This window comes from Scyliorhinus torazame, chromosome 5, assembly GCF_047496885.1.
Source record: "Scyliorhinus torazame isolate Kashiwa2021f chromosome 5, sScyTor2.1, whole genome shotgun sequence".
Classification (NCBI taxonomy): domain Eukaryota; kingdom Metazoa; phylum Chordata; class Chondrichthyes; order Carcharhiniformes; family Scyliorhinidae; genus Scyliorhinus; species Scyliorhinus torazame.
The window spans coordinates 153459133-153471587 of record NC_092711.1 but is presented as its reverse complement, the minus strand read 5'-3'; positions in this window follow the sequence as shown (position 1 = coordinate 153471587).

Below are 12455 nucleotides of genomic sequence, written 5' to 3'. Positions count from 1 at the left end.
ACGGTGGGCCCAGCTCTCCACACGGAAGGCAGCCCACCAGCTCTACCAGGCATGGTGGGCCCAGCTCTCCACACGGAAGGCAGCCCACCAGCTCTACCAGGCACGGTGGGCCCAGCTCTCCACACGGAAGGCAGCCCACCAGCTCTACCAGGCACAGTGGGCCCAGCTCTCCACACGGAAGGCAGCCCACCAGCTCCACCAGGCACGGTGGGCCCAGCTCTCCACACGGAAGGCAGCCCACCAGCTCCACCAGGCACGGTGGGCCTTTTACGAACATGGAGACAAAGCCAGCCGCAAGCTGACATACCAGTTGAGAAAACAGGCGGCCAGGAAAGAGATAGCTCAACTTAGGGACAGTAACGGTCGGACGGTAGCGAACGCAAACAAGGTTAATAAATAAATCCTTTAAAATCTTTTACCGAGGGCTATACACCTCCAAGACCCTAGAAGGGGTCTCCGGGATGGAACAATTCCTTGACAGACTGGATATGCTGGTGGTGGGGGAGGACGGGAAATGGGTGCTGGAAGCACTGCTAGTGCTGTGCAAAATCGTGGAATGTATCAACACCATGCAATCAGGGAAAGCAGCAGGACCGGATGGGTTCCCGGCAGACTTTAAAAAACATCCTCAGCAGCACTGGCCCCACACTTGCGGGAGATGTTCAATAACTCATTGTCAAAGGGGGCCCTGCCACCCATGCTAGCCCAGCCGCGATCTCTTTAATCCCCAAGAAGGACAAAGACCTAATAGAGTGTGGACCATACAGACCCATCTCTCGCTTAAATACTGATGTGAAAATCTTTGCGAAAGCACTGGCGAGGCGACTGGAGAGCTGCCTGCGGAAGATCAGACCGGGTTTGTTCAGGGCAGACAACTTGCAACAAACATCAGACACCTGCTGAACGTTATAATGACCCCATCAGTGGAGAGGACACCAGAGGTGATCGTCTCCCTAGATGCTGAGAAAGCTTTTGATCGAGTAGACTGGAGGTATCTCCTGGAGGTGCTTGAACAGTTTGGGTTTGGGGCAGGGTTCACCCTGTGAGTGAAGCTGCTGTGCAGCACTCCTATGGCGAGTGTTTAGACAAATGCAACCAGCTCTGAGTACTTCCGGCTGCACAGGGGAATGAGGTGGGGGTGCCCGCTATCCCCACTCCTGTTCATGCTGCCAATTGAGCCACTGACTCTCGCCCTTAGGTCGGCACCTCCGGCCCAATGGTCCACAGCTCAGCTGGTGGACTTTTTAACAGCTCATTTCCAAAAACAGAGGTTTGAAATCTCTGAAGATCTAGTAAGGGCCATTGACCCAATTAAGACGGAAGTGGAGAGAGTTGAGCAGTGACTAGAGGCTCAGGGTGCATCTCTACAGAAAATGGAGGAGTCTGTCGCCGACCACGAGGACTGGCTGGGTGGAAGCAGAGCTCTCCTTGGTGGCTGATAGCTTCAGAAAAGTACGTGACAAGGTTGACAAGTTGGAGAATCGAGAGCTTCGGCAAAATATCCGAATAGAGCGTCTGCCAGAGGGGTTAGAGGGCTAGTTATCTTTGGAGTATGTCGCACAGATGCTGCAGAAGCTGGTCGGTGAGAACGTTTTCAGTCACCCCTGATTGGGCCACGGAACTGGCCAAATGGCGAGTCAGATTGAACAGGGTCAAGGCGGTCCTGCATAAGGAATGTGTGAGATTTGGAATGTTGTATCCGGCTCTTTTATGGATCACCTTTCGGAACCAGAAACACTTTTGAGACACTCCAGAGGAGGCAGGCAAGTTTCTGAGGTACCAGGTGACTGGGGATCTGTAAATATGTTAAAATGTGCTTGTTCTGTGCTGTTGATGATATTGTTGATAGTTCAGTTGTTGTGCATTTCTGTACATTTGTTATGTTCTCTTTATCATTCTCCTTCCAGTTTTCTTTTTATTGAGGTGTGTTTGATGTTCTGGGTTTGGGAGATGTGGGATAGTGATTATCTTTGATTCGGTTTGGGTAATATTTTATTTCATTTGATTTATTGTCACATGTACCGAAGTTCAGTGCAAAGTATTTTTCTGCGGCCAAGAGAACATACACAGTCCGTATTTGTATATATGGGGGTTCCTGCTCTGTTGTAATGCTGTAGTGTTATATGTACTGTTACTGTATTACGGCTTGTTCAATATTGTTTTGTTTTTGTCTTTTCCTGTTTTTGTATTTTCTGGATATATCTTCAATGAATTATCTTTTTTAAAAAATAATAGCAGGGTGAGTAAATGCGTTGTGATTTAAAATGATGCTGGTGAAGTAAAAAAAGACAGAGCTATCATACTTAAATGTGGTCAGGTACACGGGAGTCTGGTCCCCACACTTTTAGGAGAAAACACAGCAGTAGTTATTCCAGGATTTTATACTGAATTGTGGGACACAAGCTCATCACATGATTTGGTCTTAGCATTATGTGAGAGGTCAAAGGGTGAACATTTACTATTCATGAACTATCCTCCTTCCTCAGAATTAAAATAATCAGTTCTGTTCTCTAAATTCAAAGAAAAACAATCATTAAAGTATTCAGCCTTTCACGGTGCTGAGGACCCAGGTTCGATCCCGGCTCTGGGTCAATGTCCGTGTGGAGTTTGCACATTCTCCCCGTGTCTGCGTGGGTCTCACCCTCACAACCCAAAGATGTGTAGGGTAGGTGGATTGGCCACACTAAATTACCTCTTAACTGGAAAACAAGAATTTGGTACTCTAAATTTTAAAAATAGATTAGTGAATGAAAATCGCTTATTGTGGCAAGTAGGCTTCAAATGAAGTTACTGTGAAAAGCCCCTCGTCGTCACATTCCGGCGCCTGTTCGGGGAGGCTGGTACGGGAATTGAACCCGCGCTGCTGGCCTGCTTTAAAAGCCAGCTCTTTAGCCCTGTGCTAAACCAGCCTCAGTTAGTGTCGTCTAATGTGTTTTTTCCCCCAATTACGGGACAATTTAGTGTGGTCAGTCCACTTACCATGCACATCTTTGGGTTGTGGGGGGGGGGGGGGGGTGAGACCCATGCAGACACGGGGAGAATGTGCATAACTTGTGATGTTTAAAAGGAGTCACTTTATTTCCCATAATGCGAGAGATATTCCCACAAATAATTGATACCTTAGAGGGCTGGTCAAGTGGCTAGGCGCAATACAAGGGACTCTGGGAAATAATATTAATAGCTGACCATCATCCTGTTTTAAACCCCAGATACCAGCCAGGTCCAGCCAAATTGAGCTGGTTGACGTACATAAGGGGGAAGAAACTGTTAATAATGTCATTGGAGGGACTTCCAGTGGTGGCCATGAGCTGAGCGCTCACACAAAATCTTTGACTACGAACCTTTAGTCCCAGCAACGGGCACCAAAAGTAACTGTAATCCCACAGCCTGACCCCCGTCAACCGCACTGACAAGAAGAATGGGAAAAAGTCAGCCGCCCAGTCGAAAAGCCAACAAGGACAAGGGGAGGGTAACCTCAGCCTGGGAGCCGGCAGCCACATGAGGTGGGGCTGACCCCACAGAGCTCCCAGTGCAGACCCAGGCACTGATGGACCAGCTTATGGGCTTCATCATCATCTTGGAGCTCCAGGGACATAGGGAGGAGTTGAGAAGAGACCTCCAGCTGTCAAAACAGCAGCAGAAGCTGCTACGGCCCCCATGAGGGAAGCAATGGCCAAGACGGAGCTTGAGGTCCGGAAGACAATGCAAGAGACCTTAAGAAAGGTGCCATGGATCAAGGGACCGGGTCGTGGCACTTGAGGCCAAGGTGGCGAGCCTGATCAGGGCCCAAGAGGAGCTAAAAGGAAATGTCGATGGCCAGAACAGATCCCGTCAACAGAACTTGAGAATTCTGGGGCCGCCGGAAGGAACGGAGGGGAGGAACCCAATGCAGTGCGTAGCGGTGATGCTCGGGAAGCTGGTCAGCGAGGAGGGCGTCACCAAGCCCCGGAAGTAGACCTCGCCTACAGGCCACCTCCCCAAAGTTGGGGAGCCACCGCAGGTGATAACCGTGAGGCTGCACAAGTCCCAGGACAAGGAGCGGAGGTGGGCGAAAGGCGTGAGAGGGGGCAAGTGGGAAGCACATTCCATGTGCTTGTACCAAAACATTGTGCCGACCTGGCCAAGAGTCGGGCCGAATTTAACACCGCCATATCCGCCCTGTACAAAAATGAGGTGCAGTTTGGCATGCTCTACCCTGCCAAGCTATGGGTTACATATCATGGGAAGGAACATTATTTTGATGCCCCGGAGAAAGGCAACACATTTGTCCAGAAGAACGGACTGGGCAAACAGCGATAGAATGCAATGGCCAGAACACGGGCTGCAAAGGATGAGAGGGGCAGGGGCAAACACAAGCAAAGGTGCGGAGAAAGTGGGATAAGCAGACGGGGGTTAAATAGGGGAACCTGGCTAAGGGGGTTGCCACTACACTAGCGAGTAAGCTGGTGTATGGGAGCATAGTGAAGGAAGAGGCTGCCGCATGCCTCCCAGGAGGGAGGGAGCGTCTGGCAGGAGGAAGGGAAAACAGAGAAATTCAGGGAAATAAGGGCAAAAAGAGCAGTGGTCCAGGGTTGCATTGAAGAGGGAGAGTCAAGGGGGAGGGGGACCAGGAGCGGGGAGCACAAGGGCGGGGGAACAGGGAGAAACAGAAGGGGGAATGGAGGCGGGTAAAGGGCTGGTTACAACAGACAACACGTGGAGATGGTGAAAAAGAGGACGTAGTCAACGGCCATCTTGAATGGCCTGTGAGCAAGGGCAGGCTCAAACGGACAAGGCCGGGACCACAAGGTGCGTGTGGTTGACCCCATAGCAGCGTGCTGGGGGGCGGGGGGTGGGGGGGAGAGGGGGCAGACAGCACAGAGTCTCACTCGATGTTGATGACCTGCTCCTCTACATGTCGAACCCCCTAGCCAGCATTCAAAAGCTAACTGGACTCCTCAGGGAGTTTGGCGTCTTCTCAGGTTACAAACTCAACCTGGGAAAGAGCAAAACCTTCCTGGTAAACCCTCAAGGGGGAGGAACAGAGCTGGAGGAATTGCTACTTAATAAAGTGGCCCAAACCAAGTTCAGGTACCTGGGGATCCAAGTGACCCACAACTGAAAGAGGCTCCTCAAATGGAACCTCTCCAGCATGGAGGAGGTGAAGAGGGACCTGTAAAGATGGGGCTCACTCCCTCTTTCCCTGGTGGGAAGGGTACAGACAATCAAAATGAATGTACTGCCTAGGTTCCACTTTGTGTTCAGGTCACTCCCAATCTTCATCCCAAATGCTTCTTCACCAGGTCGATAAGTTAATCATGATCTTAATTTGGGGAAGGGGGGAGGGGGGGGGAAAGAGATCCTAGGGTGCGTCAGAGTATTTTACAATGGGGGCGGCATGTGGGAGGCCTGGCCCTACCAATCTCCTATTTTACCACTGGGCGGCAAACGAGGAGAGGTGAGGGGGCTAAGTGAACTGGAGGCTGGGTCCGAATGGAGGAGGCCTACTGCATGGGGACGTCTCTCCAAGCGCTGGCCACCGTACCACTCTCTTTCATCCCACCCCCCACCCCCGCCACACCCACTTCAGGTGCCCAGTGGTAGTGGCCACCCTAAGGACATGGAACCTGTTCAGGCGGCACTTCGAACTGGTCGAGGTGTCCATAGAGACCCCCAGCTGCAACAACCACAGGTTCACACTGGCGAAGGTAGACGCCACATTTGGGTCATGGAAGGCAGACAGAGGGACACTGACAGGAGAGGACATGGACAACAGACTGGTAACCATGGGGAACTCACAGAGAGGCTCCAACTCCCTTAAGGGAATGAGCTCAGGTACCTGCAGCTGCCTGACTTTCTCTGTAAGGAGGCAAAAACATTCCCGCAAAGACTCAGACATACATTTCTGGACACAATGGTAGGGCTGGACGGGTTAGGGGGTGACAAGTGTGGCGACATCTGCTGATGACTTATGGAAAAGGTCAGGACCCCACTGGATGAGACCATGCGGAAATGGATGGAGGAAATCAGCATGGAGATAGGGGGAGGACTCTGGATCGAGGCGTTGTACAGGGTCAACTCCACCTCCTGCGTGTGAGTTGGCGAGGTGGACAGAGAATGTCGACTGGATGGATGGGAGCTTGTGAATAGCAGAGAAGGAACAGGGAGGGGGCCACCCACAGGAGGGATACAAACCCCTCCCACACAGGCTAAACCAGGAAAATGGAGGGAGTCGCCCTCAATAACTAAATAATGTAATGTGACACTGGGACCTCAATCACGGATATGGTGACAGCACGGGGCTCGTGTTTTGTTGTTTTTATTATTAACTATTATTACCGTTGTTCTTGTATTGTACTTTGTCTGTGGAGCTCTGTCTTTGTATTACATTCAGGGGCATCAAGGGGCTGGTTTAGCACATAGGGGCTGGTTTAGCACATAGGGGCTGGTTTAGCACAATGGGCTAAATCGCTGGCTTTGAAAGCAGACCAAGGCAGGCCAGCAGCACAGTTTAATTCCCGTACCAGCCTCCCCGAACAGGCGCCAGAATGTGGCGACTAGGGGCTTTTCACAGTAACTTCATTTGAAACCTACTTGTGATAATAAGCGATTTTATTGTATTTATTTTTTATATAACGCACAAGGGCTTTGCATCCTGAAGTGCATTGACACAATTAAAGCCATATCTCAAGAAATCATCTTTATACAGCTTTGTTCCCAATTTCAGTTTCTTCTTAATGAGGCCCTGAGGCTCTGTATTTATCTCACACCAGCACTGCTTTGTCCTGCCGTGGACTCTCCTGCGAAGCTCTCTCCAGTAGATTCAGTTGTGAGATCCTGGTCTGTTTGTGTTCTGCCCTCTCTTCCTTATTACAAAATAATCCATCTTCAGTTCTTCACACAGTCCTGTTGCTTGCTTGCTGGCAGCTACAAAATGGAGGAATCTCTGCTCCACGATTTCACACCCAAAGCATGGACGTACAGGGCACATGGCGTCAGTGTACGTACCGGACGCGTGACCTTCTCACCGCCCTCTGGCGGAAAGACTCCATCGTTCATATTTAAAGGCCAGTCACGGTCGACATTCTTTTATTTTTTTAAACTTTATTTCCAATACCTGATTTTTCCAAGTTTATGACTTTATAATTACTGAAAATTAAAACATTTTCAGTTGAACATGTGCATCCTTACATTTACACACAAACTTTGTTTTAAATATATTCCCATTTATTCAGATATTTAAACAAGTACAGAAAAAAGTACAATCTTGTTTTTACTTTACAAATTATGACTTTAGACAAGATGAAGTAACTTGTCAAACACACACAATGTCACAATATTTCTCACTGTTTCCACTGCATTGCACTATCCAAACATCCAAGTCATCTCCTTCTCCATTCTCACCAAAAGCACTTACTCCCTGGTTTCCAGAGAGTGGTGACACAAAGCAATGACTGTGTAAGTTTCTGTGTAAGTGATGACTGTTAATATGTGTCGGCTGTATTGACTGGCCTCGTTTGATCGGTATTCCTCGCCAACAAATCTGGCCTGACTTCGCTCTCACTGTCCAGTAGCTGCATCCGCCCCAGTCACAGACTGCTGACCACTGCCCGATCAGGACTTCACAGTGTGGGAGTGCAAGCAGACATTGTGCCAGCTGTTGAACAGCTTGACCACAGAGCCGCAGGTCGTGTACTATCGATCGGTGGAGGGTGACGAACTGAGCAGCGCACAGAAGACAAGCACCAGAGCGGAGCTCCAAGCTGGGGCCACCACTGTTACCATTGTGCACCCATGTGGATGTCTGTCAGCCCCTGTCCCCATCCCCTGCGTGCGGTGACCAGCACATAGCCCAGCCTCGAACCCCATGCCCCCAACACTGCAACCAATTGGAGACTGCCCGCAGCAGCATTCCTATAAGCTGGTCACGGCTGTTGGGGTCATCTTCCTATGATCGGGAATGCCACAACCGATCACTCCACGACCCTCCCGACACCTTCCCATGACCCACCCATGGGTCGCGTTGGTCGCTGAAGGAAACCAACTGGTTCTGATAGGTAAAAAGGTTAATTAATGATCCTTTGATTGTAGATTTTTAAAAACTCAGTTCAAAAGTCATTTTAAAATGGATTCCATCATGACACTGCAAAACTGTACAAATTTAACATCAGTTTACAAAGCACACAGCTTGCAGAAATAAGTAAAGCGAAGGCACAGCATTTGAAACAGTTTGCAAACGAACTAAGCAAATGCCACATTTCTACTGAAGGTCAGGTTGACATTAGAGTTCATATGAGCCTTCCATTGTTGGAAAGAAGGAATTACAGGATAAAGCGCATACCAGTCCATGATAAGAACAGATTTTGCATACCAATGCCCACTAAAGAATTCACAGATGCAACATGGCTGTTAATTCTAAGTTAATGTTGCATATTGAAGGTTGACAACCCAATTATCGAACCAAATGTATTGAAGACTCATCCAAACCAATCAGCATGTTACAGGGGCAGGAATAGATTGACTTAGGCTGATAACAAATTCCTTAAAGGTAATAGTTTTAGGCTATTATTTCATTCTAGAATCATCTTATACTTTTGCCAAGCTATTTACTATCTTTATTTCGTATTTTCATATTTTCATTCTACTTCTAATCTGCACAGCTGTTTGCTTCGAGCAAAGAAACCATTACTGTATTTTGAATTCCAAGTCGTTTGTAAATTACTAAGTATAATCATCACAAGTAAAGCTTTCAGCAGGGGCCTGAATTGAGAACATTTTGATTTTGTAACCACAAGAAGATTATTCTCTTTATAATCAATAGATATCAATACAATTTCATTTTGCATCCGAGAAGTCTAGTGCAAATTTCTGCCTCGTTAATTGTATAGGAGAATACAGTAACACAAAGGCACTCTTCATCAGTCGGGACCCTGAGTTTGAAAAACCCTGCCATAACTTAATGGTACAAGAAATAAGGGGACACAGATTTCAGGTTTTGCAGAAGAGTTATATCTCTATCACAGCATTGTCTTGATGGGCTGAATAGCCTCCTTCACAGCCCCATGATTGTGATGTAAAGAGAAAATTTTCAGCTGTACCACTCTCTCTAACCCCCCCAAATCACTCTTCTCTGGTGCCATTCTCATAAATCTCCTCTGCATTCTCTCTGAGAACTTTATTTTTCTTAAAGTGTGGGGCCCACAAATAGGGTTCCATTCTAGAGGGATAGAATTGAAAAGCAGGGAGATTATGTTCAACTTGTTTAGAACCAGGGTTAGACTACACTGGGAGGACTGTCAACATTTGTGATCTCCATTTCGAAAAAGGAACGAGAGGCACTGGAGAAAGTTCAACAAAAATTCATAAGAATAATACCAGAACTGAGAGCATTTCACCCTCAGGAAAGATTGAGGCTGCTTTTCTCTAGAAAAGAGAAGACTAAAGGGTGACGTGATGGAAATCTTTCAGATGATGAAGGAGGTCAATAATCCAATAGGGATTTGATGAGAAACCTCTTTACCCAGTGAGTGGTGAGAATGTGGAACTCACTACCACAGCGAGTGGTTGAGGTGAGCAGCATGAATACATTGAAGGGGAAGCTAGATACATACATGGGGAGAAAGGAATAGAAGGATATGCTGATGGGGGAGATGAAGAGGGGTGGGTGGAGGCTCTTGTGGAACATAAATACTGACAGAGACCAATTGTGCTGATGCGCTCCAAGGCTCAAAGAACATCAGACTAATGAAGATTTTGACCAATGGATGAGCGAGTTATTGACACAAAAAGAAGCCATTTTGAACTTGCTGTCTCCAAAAGATAATCCAAAATGTTGGAGTCTGGGAAATGAACTGAAAAATGAAGCTCCGCCTAGAACTGAGCCAGAAGAATAGAGTTTAAATGTGGGATTGACCGGGACATTCCCTTTGGATTGAAACAATGGGGAAACTACACACATAGAAGAAAATAAAGTTCAAAACTTGAACTCTGAACAGACTATTCGAAACTGAACTTGAAAACGCACATCTGAGCAGCAATGAGGACTCTCCTCTCGCAGAAGGAACTTTGGACGATAATTATTGTAAGAAGAAAACTTTCAGAAAATATAGCGAGCAATAATGTTTTCCACCTTAAGTGAACTGTGATTCCTGGACATGGAATTCAGCAGTGTGCTGTTAGCAAGATGGACTTGTGAATGTGAAGGGGACAATGGAGGGATTATTATGTCTTTAACAGATTATCAGATATTTAAACACAGGAAAACATAGGAACAGGAGTAGGCCATTCAGCCCCTCGAGCCTGCTCCACCATTCAATAAGATCATGGCTGTTGTTAAAATATACAGAAGGGTGTAAGTTGTAATATTCTAAATGGGGTATTACGAGGGTGATACATTTTCATTTCTTCCTGGCGAAGATGTTGTGAAGATCTAGTTTCATGATTCATGTTTAAGAAATATAACTTTTAGTTTGGGAATTGGATTTTTTAAAATTTAAGATAAATGGAAAACCTGGGTTGAGAATCTTACAGAAACACCCTCAGGGAATTCGCAATCACCCATGTTGACTTAAGAAGTCAAAGCTGGAAGGGTAAGATCTGTAAAAGGGCAGCTGAGCTCTTTTTGCTGGCGACCTGGAGACACCGGGTCTGACAATTACTGCCCTGTCTTTGTCACAGAGGTGAATTCGTCATGCAGACCTCCGGGTCGAAAGGTATGGTTTTTGAAGCTGAACGCTTTAAACATCTGTTGGACATCCCCAAGAGTCTGTGTTGCCATGGGGATAAGTGATTCAGGGTGGAGCCTTGGTTTGAATTCTGGGTGTTTCTCATGGAAAGCTGGCAATCTGCAGTTCGCTTGGAAGTAGTCAGCTGTGGGACCAGGAGCTGTGAGACCAGAAGTCAAGAGGGCCGTGAGGAACCAGGGGTGTTGCTAATGTTTAAGTCTTTTAGTAAGAAGATAGTGAAGCCCACGTTGGACTGAGAGGTCCACAATTTTGAGGTATTAAAGGAAAGTTGGAGGGTTGTTCATCCGAAAGCTAATGGAAGGACCTCCATAAAATCTTGGCTAGCAGGGGCACGATGGGAATTCCAGATATTATTGACATCACTGTCTATATTGCAGCCACATATTTATTTATCTGCGATCACATAATCTCACCTCACAGAAAGAGGCAGTTCGGTCCATCGTGCCTCTGTTGGCTCTTTGAAAGAACTACTTAATTAGTCCAATGATCCTGTCCTTTCCCCATGAACCCTGCAAACTAATCCCCTTCCAGTATTTATCCAACTCCCTTTGCTGAATCTGCTTCCACCAGCCTTTCAGACAGTGCATTCCGTATCACAACACCTCATTGTGTAAAGATTTATCTTTCTCATTTCCCCTCTGGCTTTTATGTCAATCACCTTAAATCTGTGTCCTCTGGTTAACAATCCCTTTGTCAGTGGAAACAGTTTCCCTGTATTTATTTGAGGTAAACCAGTCATGATCTTGTCCAAATTCATTTAAAAGAAAGGTCCTGAACAGTCCCATTGTTCTGCCCATGGAACAATTTACATAAAAGCTTACATTCAATAAAATTAACCCAGTGACAGCAATGAGCAATTGTCTGCTTAAAACAAGTCTGATTCCAGATTGGGTAATGCTCATTCACGTGTTTAAAGTGGGTTTCCAGAACGGTCTTGAGCTAAGTTGGATTCTAGTCCTGGAGATACTGAATGTCCCTGGGGCAATTTTGCAAAATGACTGTTGGCTCAGGAATCGGAGGAAGATTCACAGATCCACATTGAATGGTCGCAAATTCAGGAGATGAAAATCACTTGTGTCTTTCATCAGCATACTATCTTTAAAAAATAAATACGGATAAATATTTACTATTTCAGAGTCCTGTCTTGCCTTTCTTTCAAATTGAAGCATTTTAGAGGGTCAATTTGGAACTGAGTAATTGGCACCTGTAACCAAATTAAACTGAGCCTAAATATTAATTATATACCCCTTAAAATCTGACAGAGAAAGATTCACGAGGATGATACCAGAACTGAGTTACAGGATAGATTGAACAGGCTGGGGATATTTTCTCTGGGAAAGAGAAGGTTGAAGACTGACCTGATAGTGATTTTAATGGGTGTGATGGGGTTGACATCATCAAGTCATGACTGATCACAGGATATAAATTCCAAACTGACAGTTCCAGTTGTCACAGAAAATGCTGTCGGCCACACACTCCTTTCTCCCTATTGATTTTAAGACTAATTAATCCCACTATTCGTCCCCAGTTCTCATCCCCTGAAGGTGCTGATTATCGGGTTCAGTTTCACTCCCACCTATTATCCTCCCCAATATGTTAGCCACATTGGGTTCCGTATGAATAATGGCGGGTATAACTCCCACAATCCCTCACGCTCGGGAAACTGCTCTATCCGCCGCGCAGGCGTCTCGGGATGCGCATGTCCAAGGGAGATGGAAACTGCGCATGTGT